Here is a 15,107-nt window from a genome sequence, read left to right as displayed (position 1 = left end):
ATTCACCATCTGAGGCTTCAAATTGTTAGGCATAGTATCTATGTCCTGATGATGATCCGTGTATCAGGTTAACGGATCGAAACGCCGTCGACTATTCATAACCCCTTATACAAGCTCAAACTTTATGTGTACTTTAAATGTAAAAGTGTTTGTTATGTTTTGGTGTACCTTGACACTGTGCAATTACTGGTACAGCAAACCTCAAGCTTTTGCCTATTAGTCCATTTGTTTCAGTTTTGCCACTTGCTGTATGTTGCACATGTGTTAAGTAGGGTGCAGGCTTGTGCCCCGCTTTGTGAATTGTTTTGTAACATCTCCTCTTATTCAATTTTAAGTAAATACCAGACCTCTGTCCGGCTGGAAAAGTCCAAACAATATAGCAACGACTGAGTCTATGTTTATTCTCTCCTGATATCTTTTCTTTAAAGGACCACTTTTGTCCACAAAAGCGGAGGCACACGTCAGTACTCACCCCTCATCTGCCGTAAGATCATTGCAACTTGCGCAATGTTGCACAACCTTGCTACAAAGAAAGGTACAGAAGTGGAATTAAGTGATTATGAGGACCACGATAATGAATGTGCACAGCCTGAGCCCAACACAGCAGGAGTTGCGCCAGCAACAGATGGGAGACAGAGACGGGCAGAGCTCACACGCAACTATTTGTAAGTAAGTAAGGAGACACAGTCAGATGTAGTATGTACACAATGTAGTTGAATTTTTTGGCACTACGCCAGTACTCAAAGGCACAAATGTGCAAGACCAATCGTAGTCATCCATTCTGGAAGTCCTGGGTTTCTTCACCCATTCCAGGTCAGGGAGTGTGGGCAGCATTAGTTTTTGCGGCCATGTCTACCGGTCCCGGATGACATTGGCCTGCTGTCCTTACTAGGTGTGTGGGCAATGTCAGCCCCATGGAGCCTGCTGCTGCTCCATGTGTCAGTAATAGGGGGGGTTGTCATCCTGTCCTACTGGTGCACTCCTTGCTCTCACACACATCCAGAGCAACATTATGTGCCGACTGTGCAGTCAGCAGCACCTCAACAGCACTTGTCACCCTCACAAGGCCCCTGGAGACTTCACTGCTGCTGTGTGCCAGTCCCTTCTGCATGTTTACGCATCGCCTGCAAAGCAAGGAAGTGGCAGTGGCCAGGTGGTTGACTGCCCTTGTGTGTTGTTCTGCCCGCTGCCTCTCCTTTTGCTTTGTAGCCCTGTCCTGGTCAAGCTTGCTGCACAAGAGCAGCACAGACTGGGACAGTCCCGCATGCCCGCAGCCATCTCTCTCATGTCACAGCCATCTCTCTACTACACTCCGCCATTGAGCGTATGCTCTTTTCAATGTTTGTCATTCAGGTGCCTCATCTGGCGTTGTACCAATTGGATGGCCTTCACTCTCATGCGCTGTACTTTAACCATGGTAGACTAAAGTCCACAGAAGACACTGGGACCCTTACCATGTTGCAATTCATTGCTGTCTCTGGCCCTGCGGCGTCTGGCACCTATGTGGGCCCCCTCGACGCTGGACTGCTGATTGGTGTCCTCACCAGCCACGGTTGTTGTATCACTCCCCCCACTGTGTCTCCTGCTGATGACTCCCTTTCCATAAGTATGGCAACTACATGCCTCTTGCTTTTTTGGACTGCAGGTGGTGTGGCAGCCGGTGACGCAAGCAGTTCAGGTGAGGACAGGAGTAGAGGTGAGCCAAAACGATCTGGGGAGGCCTGCAGCTGTGGTAACACTGGAAGGTCTTGGGAGGCTGGTTGTGCTGTTGGTGCAGCAGTTTCCTGTGTGGTATTCCCTGCACTTGTGCTCACCTCCTGTGAGTCTTCCCTCCGTGGTGCACTGCCTTCCTTCTCCTTGGTACGCCTGCGAGATGTCTTGCCTGTGGACACAAATTCGTACATTAGCTTGTGGTCCTGCAGCCCTTCTTATACAATTAAATTCTGATCTCTGACACATTGTTGCTATTGCCTCAGCTTGCTTATCACTGATGTGTGTTGCATGCCTTGTTGTTTGGTGTGCAGTCTGACATGGTAGGTGTTTCAATGACTACTTCACCCATAATGCATTGCTGGTGTATATTGCAACCTGTACTGGAGTGGGGTTAACACTACCACATAGAGGAATGGAAAGGGAAGGGGAAGGGAAAAGGGAAGGGGATGGAGTGGGAGTGATTGCTGTGCAAGCTTCTTACCTTTTCTGGTGGCAGCTCAGGCTGAGCTGTCTGCATCTCCAACACCACAGACGCTGTCTGGTTCGATGGTGGCCTCCAACAGCTCCTTGAGCTCAGTCAGGGCAGGTGCCCTGTTCTTCCCTCCTCCAGTCAGGTTTGCCTGTTTGTGGAGCTTAGCCATCTTTCGCTTCGCCAAGCCCTGGAGGACGCACCACCTCTTCTTCAGGTCGCCAATCTCCCGTGTGGTCACTCCGATGGCATTAACCTTTGACTGTATTGCCAGCCAAATCTTCCTTTTGGCAGATTCTGCCACCAGCAGGGACTGCTTCCCAAACAATTTGTTGTGCTCCTTTACTACCTCCTCCACGAGGACCTGCAGCTCCATGGTGCTGAATTTAATCTTCCTCTTCCTCTCTGTACCTTCCCTCTCAGTGTCTTTAATTGCCATTGCCTCATTTTCCCAGGAGTAAAGTTTTCCAGTGGCTCAAGGGCTCTGCTCTCACACCCTCTCCAGCAGCTTCAGATTGCCTGCATCTGCATGGGTGTGGCCACTTCCTGGTTGAGAGGAGGGGTGGTTGCACAGGATTGGCTAAATCCTGTTTTTTTCTTCTGATTTTGAGTAGCCGATTTGGTATTTACCGATTCGTCATTTACCAGATCGAAATTTACCGATCGGTGTTGGGGATTCGGTATTTATTTACCGATTTGTACCGAATCATTAATTATTACCTATTTATTACCTACATCCCAAATACCGATTTCTTATTACCGATTCGGTAACATTCGTTAATATTCAGTATTTCAGAAAAGGTTTTTGGGATTTACCTACATATGGCCCAGGGTCCTAGTCGCCAGTAGATAGTTATACTTAGGATGTAGTTTACATAGGAGGAACCTTCAAAACTAATATGACACTCACTCCAGCTGCTGTCTTGAAATCTACGTGGTGATCGGTCAAGAGGGGGCTAAGAAAAAAGGGGGGGTCCCAAAACATGTTTTACCCTTGTTAATTCCCATAGGAATTTAAACACGGATTCAGCCCAAACTGCTGAAGGGAATTACAACAGATTTGGCAGAAAGGTAGATTTTGGTCCTGTGAAGTGCCTTTCTTTGATTTGTTGGAAATCTGTTCAGTAGTTCTAGAGATATGAACCCAAAGTCAAATTTGTATTGGGGTGAGGATCCTCTGAGGATCTGACTGTCCCAGTGCTAAAATCTGATTGACATACATATACATTATTTGATAATCCACATACAGGCGCATTTCACCGCCATGCCTTTTTCAATGATTACGCCAAGAAATAAGAAATAAGGCCACATATTATTTCCCTCATGACAATGTCAGTGATATCACTGATGACATAGAGTGAGTGTAAGTGTTTTTAAGAGTTTATGGGGGCTAATTATATATTAACCTACTACAAAAGTTAGATTAGTATACTACGTGTACTACTAATGAGTGATACATAATATGTCTGATCTGAGTAGGTGTGTGAATGTATCAGTGTGTGAGTGGCTGTATGGGTGTTTGAGTGCATGCATGAGTCACAATGGGTGAGTGAATGGATTTCTGACTACATCTGTAGGTGTATGAGAAGTTATGTCAATGGTTTATGGGATTTTGAGTGGTATCTAAGTGGTGTTAGGGGTGTGTAAGTGATTGTGTGAGTGGTTATATATATTATATCTACTGGTGGTCAACAATAGGTAGTTATAGTCTGCCACCTCTCTGGAGCTTTGACAAAAATAATTTGGGTGGCTGCACGGCCCTCTCCTCAGCCCCACGGCCCATCACCTCCCCAGGACAATTTTAAAGAAAGGAGGTGGCCCAGCAGCCCCCTCATGGAGTGCTAGATGATCACCCCAGGGACATTTTTGTTTGCTATGGCTTGGCAGGAGCACAGCTCCTGCCCAGCCATAGCAAACGCTGGTCCACTTCATGCAAGTGAGGGCATGTACAATGCACTTGCTTGCATGAAGCAGAGCAGAATTACTTTTTTACATGTATTTATAAGGGGGGCTCAGTAGTTGCCTTTCACTGCTGATTGTAGTCACAGTTCGAAATGCTCTTTTTTGTTCAGCTAAAAGTACACTTATTTCTTTACGATCCAAATGACTTCCACCATCTTGGATCAGTAAATAGATTAAAAAGGTGCTCAAATCATTCTAGAAGAGCATGTATGAGTGGTGAGGGGCACACATGCCTAGGGAATGAGTGGCAGTTCATAGCAGCTGCATCATTGCAACTCTGCTTTTTCCACTTTTCTTTTCTTTTCTTTTTTTTGCTGAAGCTGCACAGTATTGGACAAAAGCAATAGGAAAGCATTAGGTTGAAAAAGTGAAACTATTAGCTTTCACACTGCTTGTAATTGAGGAAGAGGTGATCTGAATCTGAATCTGTTGGATCTGTTTGGTAAGGGTGAACATGATCCAAGGGAAAATTGTTTCACTCACATTTCTTATTTCTCTACATGGTTCAGTGGTAACTCATACTCCATTGCCTCACAAACCAATGACAGGTCTGTCAAGTTTGCCAGAGTTGATCTTCCTTGATGTATACCAAGACGTTCTCAGTTTTCCTGAATGGTTTAACCAGGGCTGGCAAGTACAATGGGTGGGTAGATTTCCATGACATATTTGACCTTCTGCCTAAGTTCTATCATTTCAATTTGCATAATTTTGCCGTGGAAAGGCTGTAAGCACATGGATTACTTTATCACCTATTCAGGTCATAAGCACAGAATGCAGTATAAGAAAGTTATCATGTATTAGCAGAACTTATTTGGAACTATTCTGGGGAATGCACACTCTTTTCTGGCTCTTTCTTAATATTCAATTTAACTACTCCTTGGAACAATGACACGTTCTAGGTTCACAAATGCCTAATGTTATAGATTCAAACTAGCATACTACCTTACTATGCAAAAGTGCAGTTTTTACACAAGTGCTCGAGGGTTAACCTATTTAGGGCAGTTATTCTGTGTAAAAGGGTAATTCTATAAATCTAATCCAGAAACTGGAGTAAATACATGGAGTGGTTTTCTTGAGAGCACAATTCTATTCTTAATAATCAATAACCACTAAATTAACAAATATTTTGCTGCCCAGCAAAAAACACTCCAGTGCCTCACCAGAAGTAATAAGTGCTATATAAATGCAGTTAAATCATACTAGAATAATTTAGTTGGTTTGAACTAGCCACACTACATTAACTATAACTCACCTCATCTCCATGCACTAGCTATACACTCAAATATAATCCAAAGGGTCAATAAAACTGCCCATCTTCCACGGAGAGCAAACTCAACGTTGAAAGTAAAATCAAAAATGGAACAGAGAGAAGGCTTGTCGTCGGCGTTTCCTTCTCTAGTGGTATCAAACTGCGAGGCCATCCTCAGGACCAATATGATTTATGTGGAGATACAAGAATGCCACACCGGAAAATTGAAAAAATCACCGTGGATGCGAATGAATGAGTGTTAGAAGTTCCATCTTGAAATAATCATCAAATACACTTCCTAGTAAATATTATTGGAGTGAGGACTTAAATCGATAGCAGGCTTCCGTGTTCGGGAGGTGCAGACACACTCCTAAAACTTTATTGGTTGTGAAGATGGTTTCTGTCCGTCCCCCCCCCCCGTGGTGAAATAACAAATTGTATACATGCCCAATTTAGCTCTGATAGCACATGCATTTGTTCCGTCTAATAAATGGAATTATTCCTGTGCATTTCTTTCAGCAACGTAACTATTGAAATGTGGTAATGCTTGCTTGTGATCACAGTGTTACAAGTCAGTGGCATATTTGCTCCTTTCCACAAAATGATCCCAAATATTTTTTGTGTGTAACTTATTTTTTTTTCTTTACTGTGCTCCTATTCATTTTTCAAAAACAGCTATCTCTCTCTCTCTTCTGACAAGTTTTATTTTCCCCTACCGCTGACTGTATTCATTTTCCATTGTTCTTACTTGGCTCAATCCTCAAAATAGATTGAAAACGTATCATTAAATTTGGTGCACACTTTCAATTCTAATAATTAGACTTACTGCTCTGGAAAATCTGCTAGAATATATATATTATCTGGTGTATTACATTTTAGTTCCCCATGATGAGGCAGGCAGGTGGCAAATCGTGCAACAGCTGGACTGGAATGCACTTTTATTTATAAAAAAGACGAAAGTATGTCTGTTTGTCTGTTTGTCCTTTATGCATTACTACACCATTCATTCTATCGCCATGAAACTTTAGAAAGTTGTTGAGTACACTACCGCGAAGGTTTCTGTCACTTTTTTTAAAAAATCTTCTCCCCAGGGCCCTCCTAATCTTGCGAATACTGAAATCTACAGAGAATTTGCGAGCATCGTCGACAGTTATGACCCCCAAACGGAAATCAATTAGTCAATCTACATCAGAAGCGCAAAAGAAAAAGGCATTACGAGCTTCAGAAACAGATGAGCAACGGGAAGCAAGATTAGAAGCTGTTCGAAAACAAACTGCTCAAGCTCGTAATTCTCAAACGAACGAGCAACGAGAGTCAAGTTTGGAAGCCGATCGAGTACGCACAGCTCAAGCCCGTTCTTCTCAAACGAACGAGCAACAAGAATCAAGATTGGAAACAGATCGATTACGCACTGCTCAAACCCGCTCAAATGAAACAGGAGAGCAACCAGAATCAAGATTGGAAGCCAATCGAGGACACACTGCTCAAGACAATATTAGAAATCTTTTCAAAAATAAAATGAATAAGTTTCAATAACAATGACACAATGTAAATTTAATGTTATCATAACGAGTTTGCTTGAATTTCCTTTCTTCTGAGATCGCAGCAACGCACGAGGGGTAAGCTAGTATTTCATAAATATGGTGCATTTCTGCCCTTTCACAAGCATAGGGCAGCGCAGCAAGAAGACTTTAATTCCCCATAAATGAGGCGCCCTGTGTTTTATTGTATTGTATAGGTATTTGCATAGCTTTCTCATTCATGGCCAAACGTTCTTTTGCATTATCCCTCACATTCTGAAAGCACACACATAGTTACTTCAAAAAAATGGGGTGAGTAAGAGGGTGAAATTTGCAACCCATGTTTACAGCCAGTAATGATCACCTTTATTGTTGTCAATAATTCACAAAATAAAATCTCGTAAGTGTAAATAGCTTTGCAAGTATGGGTCCCTCCATCATGAATGTGGAGAACTCTGCAGACGTAAATGCCATGCAAATGGTGGGAAGTGGGAGATACAAGGCATGGTTAGCCTTGGAAGTTTCTGCACACCCAAACATGTCACGATTGCGGGCAGTCATAAACTTAAATCTTTCCCCTTTCCACCCTAGAAAGAGTTGAAGAGTATTTGTACAGTTCTACGCAGGGGCAATAGACAGACGACAAAAGTAACATTATAGGTGTAACTTTCTTTAAATATGTGCCTAGCTTGTATTTTTTAAGCATACAATTGTGACTGTTCTGCGGATAGCAAAAACAATGTGAAAGTGCATTCATGTATAGTCTAGAACGCCACCTGTACATTTATAGTTATCTTTGTGAATGCGACCAGTGTACTCCTAGAGAGGGAAAGGAAAAGGGTGTGCTACACACCCACATTTCATGTGTGATGTAGAGTTAGTGGTTACCCTACACGTGAAATATTTTCTTCAATAAATTATAAAAGAAAATAACTTCATGAGCAACTGTACCTGTCCACTGGACTTCCTCAGTGGATTGTCCTCCAATGGCAGCTCCTCCATTTAGCCGGTGGAGTGTCATCCCACTCCTTTCATCAGTGCAAAGAAGGAAAAATACAATTATAATAACACACTGTTGTTTTCATTTTAAGGTTTCCTGCTGTGACAGTTTTGGATGCAAAAACAACAACAATGTCATACATTCACCCCAGTACAGAGATCTGGGCCTAAATCCATTGTGTTTTTGCACTCCACACCACCCCAGTTCAGACATGGCCATATGCAAATCAGCCTTGACCCTGTGCCTCATGAGAACAGTCCAGCCCGAACTGCCAAGCCATGTCTTTCCTGGACCGGAATCAAGCATCCTAGGACTGGTTTCTGGCTACCAGCCGTCTTCAGCCAGGATAGCTTGACTCCAATGGTGTGGAGAGCATGGGACTCACTTCTGAGCATACCCATCCCACTCGGGGTGACAAATGCAGAAACAACAATTGATGGACAGAATGCAGAACAATGTCATACATTCACCCCAGTACGGAGATATGGGCCTAAATCCATCGTTTTTTTGCACTCCACTCCACTCCAGTTCAGACATGGTAATATGCAAATCAGTCTTGACCCTGTGCATCATGGGAACAGTCCTGCCCGAACTGCCAAGCCATGTCTTTCCTGGACCGGAATCAAGCATCCTAGGACCGGTTTCTGGCTATCAGCCATCTTCAGCCAGGATAGCTTGACTCCAGTGGTGTGGAGAGCATGGGACTCACGTCTGAGCATATCCATCCCACTCAGGGTGACAAATGCAAAAACAACAATTTATGGACAGAATGTAGAACAATGTCATACATTCACCCCAGTACAGAGATCTGGGGGTAAATCCATCGTTTTTGTTGCACTCCACACCACCCCAGTTCAGACATGGCCATATGCAAATCAGCCTTGACCCTGTGCCATATGGGAACAGTCCAGCCCAAACTGCCGAGCCATGTCTTTCCTGGACCGGAATCAAGCCTCCTAGGACCGGTTTCTGGCTACCAGCCGTCTTTAGCCAGGATAGCTTGACTCCAGTGGTGTGGAGAGCCTGGGACTCACATCTGAGCATACCCATCCCACTCGGGGGGCAAATGCCAAAACAATTGATGGACAGAATGCAGAACATTGTCATACATTCACCCCAGTACAGAGATCAGGGCCTAAATCCATCGTTTTTTTGCACTCCACAACACCCCAGTTCAGACATGGCCATATGCAAATCAGCCTTGACCCTGTGCCTCATGGGAACAGTCCAGCCCGAACTTCCAAGCCATGTCTTTCCTGGACCGGAATCAAGCATCCTAGGGCCGTTTTCTGGCTATCAGCCGTCTTCAGCCAGTTTTGGAGGCAGAGCGGGGCTAGGCTGCTCATAGAGCATTGGGAGTAGTGGTGAGCACTCAACTCCGCATGACTGTTTGGCCGGCTGTCTAGGTCAGGCCAAACAGTCATGCACACTTTGGATGTTCCCCACCAGGATGTAATACGCAGCCTGATGACGAACATGCCCAGGCTCCCTGTCCCCGGGTCAGCGCCAAACCACTGGGCTCAGGCCAATCACAACACTACATTGCAGAGCTGTGATTAGCGTAGGGGAAACCTTTGCTTTCCTGCTTCATTCCAGACTCGTCGGAGGGAATCTGAGGAGAGACATGGCCAGCGAAGAAATAAGTAATTTGTATATTTTTTACTGCCCACCCACACTCTGTCACCCCCCTTCCCCACCTTACCACCCCCAAACCGTACCAGCCACCACTGTTGCCCTTCCTGGAAGCAATTCACAGTGGTCAGATTGGGACAGTTAGTGTATGTATGGAAATCAATGATTTGAGAAAATTGCAAAGCTCACTCCTGGAGGTTTTTGTGAATCACTTAAAAGGCAAAAATCTACCCTGCATTTTTATTTTCATTGACTTTCTGTGACTCTGGCCCATTAGGATTAGCTTCATGTAGTAGATTAGTTTTTACAGGTTTCTCAAACATTAAAAGGGTACTTTTTATATGAGACATATAACCTCTGTCTAAAAATAAGATTTGTACTTAAAAAGCTGTAATTTGTTAGAGTAACGCAACGAAGCTGTAAGAATGTGAGTCTGAAGTCTGCATTTGGAGCTGAACAGAGCTTTTTATAGCAGCAGACCAATCAGTGAAAATGACAATAACAGGCAAGCACGCTGAAGATAAACATGTGCAGATGGCATTGGAGCGCGTGGATAGGGAGCAGTGCAGTGATGCTTGACTAAAATAGAATGAACATCCAAGTTCCATGTTCATGGGAACTTGATGTCCATAGAACCTGAACATGATTTGCTAAAAAGGGCTTCTCTGCCAGAGAAAGTGACTAATGCCCTGCCACGACTGAAATATCAGAAGAACGTGCATTGTGTGGGCCAAAGCGCAAAACAGTGCACAATTTTGTCGCATTTAGAAGAGGGAAGCGCTCACTGGTGTTTTAAATGTCAGTTTCAGATTTTAAAAACTCTACTTACTGTGAAAAGACTGGTCTAGTGTTCAACTGCACTACAAAACTAGATATTTGAACATTGATCCATTGTGGAACCTCTACCCAGTCCTGGCCTCCAACTTCGCAGTACAGAAATTAACCCCCTTCAGATTGAGGTAATCTTAGAAACACACAGCTCATTTTTTAAGGGTGCATGTAATGTAAATTATATGTCATGCTGGAGAATACGCAGCTAATGGAAGATTATGATCTGGACTACTGGAATTATGCAGCAATAGCAAGACAAATTATGAGGCATGGTTAAAATAATGTTCCAAGAATAGGCAAATTATGTGAGAAAACGCGGCACAGTCTGTGACATTGTTATTCCCTTGTTTTGTCATTTCAACACATATTAATACTAAACATAAATTACATTAGCAATGGAATTTGACGCATGTGCAGAATGAATGGACCCCAGCCATCCGACGCATACGCCCACCATTGACGCATCGGAGAGGTTAGTGAACACAGCACCTTGCAATGATGCATGTTGACACGAAGTGTGTAGCTTAGATACAGTCTGCACATTTCGCATCAACATAACAAGGATTGTTCATGTTTTTGCTTTCTGTACTTAGATGGTTGTATAATCTATTGTACAAATTGCAAGGTGCTTTGTTCACTAAAACTAACTACTTGTTGCAGAGCGACCCTTGACCCACCAGGTATGTCGCTCCCCCTCCGCACAGCTCCGCCTGTGTGCCTCTGCCCCAGCTGCTGTTGCTGAGGAATCTTAAGTTGTTCATCCTCGGCCTTACTGCTTTACTGTATTGCCTGTATTTTCTTGTCGTGTCTGTGACTGCTGTTGTCTTCCCCCGCTGCCTCTATGTGGCCCTTGCCCATTTTTTTTCCTTCTGCACCCTTCGCTGCCCCCGTTTCACTGCCCGGTTTTCCTTTCTATACCCCTCGCTGCCCCGTGTCCCTCTGCACAGTTTTTCCCCTCAGTTCCCCTCGCTGCCCCATGTCCCTCTGCCTGGTTTTTCCCGTCTGTTCCCCCTCGCTGCCCCATGCCTCTCTGCCCGCTTTTGCTTTCTGTTTATCTGCTGCCCCGTATTTCTTTGTCCTTTTTGCCTCCTGTGCCACTCATTTTTCATTGACTTCTGTCCCGTTTGCCTTCTCTGCCACTCATTTCTCCTCATTTTTGTGCCCCTTTTGCCTTCTGTGCACTTGTTTTTTATAGATTTCTGTGCCCTGTGCCTCCTGTGCCACTCGTTTCCCCCTCGTTTTTGTGCCCCTTTTGCCTTCTGTACCACTCATTTGTCATTGATTTCTGTGCCCTTTTGCCCTATTCTGTGCCCTTTTTCCTTCTGTTCCCTCCGTCGTCCCTCACTGCCCCGCTGCTGTGTCCCCTGTGGCCCTGCCCCCCAGACTGCCCACTGCCCATGCGCTGCCCCGCCTCACAGCTGCTCCTCCCTTCCACCTCCCCATATATGCCGGCCGCTATGTGGCTGCGCCGCTGTAGCGCCAACGGTGCGCCTAGGGCAAGCTTGTCTGCGCCCGTCCGCACCTGGACTGTGCCAAGCGCAAAAACCCCTGGCCCCTGCTCCCACCACGACGACCGCCGCTGCTACGATGCCAGCACACTCCAGTAAGCATGGGCGGAAAATCCGTTTCGCTCGTGGATTTTGCGGATTTTCGGTAAATTCGCAATCCGCGAGATTCGCGAATCTCCCGCAAAATCCGCAAATCCGCGAGCAGCGGATTTTGCTCGCACTGCTCGCACTGTTTGCGTGAGTTCGCGGCTTCCCAGTACAACTTCGCGCCCCGCGAATAAGTGCAAAATTGCAGAAATACGATCTTAGCAAAACTGAAACTACTTACCAGGTTCGAAAGTTCAGGCTCATCATTAGTAGCCATTTCCTGTAGTGCTTCCTGAGGGGCCCCTCCAGAGTTCAGTTGCCAGTTGCAACTATTATGTGACCCTGCTCTGAACCTCAGAATAGTTACACATATGCCACAAAGGTCCTGAATTACAGCTAAGGGAGACAAGCAGGAGCCAGGCTGGAAGTTCAAATCCATTAATCAGCCCCTAATTCATTATTGTCAGTTGGGGCAGGGCAGGTGTTGTAACTAATTTTGCAACAATGAAAGCACTTAGCAAGTGCAAAAGATCACTAATCAGGAAGCACTAAGGAAGCAGGTGCCAGCTAAAAAAAAATTCTGTGACACATTAATCAGCCCCAAATTAATTCAGGTCACTTGAGGCAGGGAAGGTGTGCTTGCGTTGCCACAATAATGTACACTGCCTGGACAACCAGAGGGTGCTGTGATGAAACAGAGGGTGGCATGGGTGGGCCAGAGGGTGGCATGAGTAGTCAGAGAGTGGCAGTGGTGACAGAGAGTGGCAGTGATGAAGAAGAGTGTCCCAAACAGGCTGGACACGTAGAAACAACAAGTTCGCGAAACTTGCGACCCGACAGGTAAGTTCGCAATTTGCGAAATTGTACAAAACCCTCGCGAACTGGCAGAAACCCGCGCAAACACACAAATAAAAAATCCGCAAATTCGCGAGAATTCGCGGATTTTGCGGATTGTGAGTTCGCAAATCCGCAAAATTTGCCAACGCGAGATTCGCAAAATTCGCCCATGCTTACACTCCAGGCCTTCAACCCCGGACGGACCCACACCTGCTTAAAGGCCACCCCGAAACACACATTCGGTCCCTTCACCTGCCAAAACTTCAGCAACACCAGCCTCAGAACCAACAAACCACCCGCCAAGAATGACCGCACCCACCTGTGATGCATACTACTACCAAACACCCACTCCATGCGCAACCACGCCGTCGAGCGCTGGAACCTGCTTGACACAACATCCCTGGACATCACCTTCCTGACAGAGACCTGGTTGAACTACTCGTCCACACCCCACATCGCCATAGCCATCCCAGATGACTACAAGATTACCCGCAGAGACCGCACCAATGGAGTCGGAGGAGGAATCGCCATAGTCCACAAGAGAAGCATCAGGGTCTCGACTAACACCGACGACGTGCTCAGCACTGTCGAACACATGCACTTCCAGATCCACTCAGACCCCAACTCCACCCTCAGAAGCACCCTCGTCTACCGACCCCCCAGATCCTGCCCCCAGTTCAGCGACTCCATCGCTGACTTCATCAGCACGCACGCCCTGACCTCCACCGACTACATCCTCCTCGGAGACCTGAACTTTCACCTTGAGAACAACAACAACAACAACAACAACTCCACAACCCTGATCGATAACCTCGCCACCTCGGACTAAAGCAACTCGTCACAACGCCCACCCACTCTGCCGGCCACACGCTCTACCCCGTCTTCTTCTCAAGCCCGCACATCTCCGTCAGCCACACCAATGAACTCCTCTGGACTGACCACCGCTGCAACGACTTCAACTTCCAAAAACCCACCACACACCACCACACCCAACAGATACCCCGCCGCTGCTGGAGCAAAATGACCGAAGACCAACTACATGCAAACCTCGCTCTCAACCCACGCACCGGACCCTCCAACACCGACGACGCTGCCCACAGCCTCAGACGCTGGATCGAAGACTGCGCCAACACCCTCGCCCCGCTGAAGAAACATCCTCACACAGACACCAGCAAGAGGGCCAGCTGGTTCACCCCAGAACTTCTAGCTTCCAAGCAAGCCTGCCGGAAACTAGAGAAGAAATGGCACAGTGAACAAACTTCGGATAACCGCACAGCACACAAGAACGCCATCTGCAACCACCACCACCTCATCAGGGCCGCCAAGAGAACCTCATTCAAAGACCGCCTCAACAACAGCGCACACAATAGCAAGGAGCTTGTCAACATCGTGAAGGAACTCTCCAACCCCAGCTCTAACACCAACAACATCCCGCTGTCACAAGCCCTGTGCGACTCCCTCAACACCTTCTTCCACCGCAACCTAGCAGACATGCAAGACAGCTTCAACACCCAGACAGACCCAACAGAGAGCAACACAACAGACCCTCCGCACACCATCGACCACGACCCCCTGCTAGCCTGGGCCAGCGTGCGCACCGATGACTACATCAAGACCATGAGCACAATCCACTCCGGCTCTCAGTCAGATCCCTTCCCACGCCACGTCTTCTACAAAGCAAGCAGCTCCATTGCACCACATCTGCGCAACGTCATCAATCTCTCCTCGAGACCGCAACCTTCCCAGAGACCTGGAAACACACCGAGATCAACGCCTTACTGAAAAAACCCAAGGCTGACCCTAGAGACCTCAAGAACTTTCGGCCCATCTCTCTGCTCCCCCCCTTCCTGGCCAAGGTCATCGAGAAAATCGTCAACAGACAGCTAATCCAATACCTCAAAGAAAAAAGAGTCCTGGACCCTTCCCAGTCAGGGTTCCGCAGCAACCACAGCACCGAGACCGCACTCATCGCCGGCACCGATGACATCTGGACCCTGCTAGACAACGGCGACACCGCAGCACTAATCATCCTAGACCACTCCGCCGCCTTCAACATAGTCTGCCACCACACTATGTGCACGGCTCCACACCACAGGGATCCGTGACAAGGTTGAGGTTCCGTGACAATTGTAAGTGGTGTTTTTGACTCGCCCGAATATGGTCGAGTCTGGTATCTACGAACCGCAAATGACGAGTTTAGTAAGTGTGCGCAGTTTCGCTGTGCTAACTTAAACCGTTCGTTTGTTACGTGGGTTATTCATCTGTACCCACGGGTTCCATCTTAGATACGGCATCCATT

Source organism: Lissotriton vulgaris, chromosome 3_1, assembly GCF_964263255.1.
Source record: "Lissotriton vulgaris chromosome 3_1, aLisVul1.2, whole genome shotgun sequence".
NCBI lineage: Eukaryota > Metazoa > Chordata > Amphibia > Caudata > Salamandridae > Lissotriton > Lissotriton vulgaris.
This window is presented reverse-complemented; position numbering follows the sequence as displayed.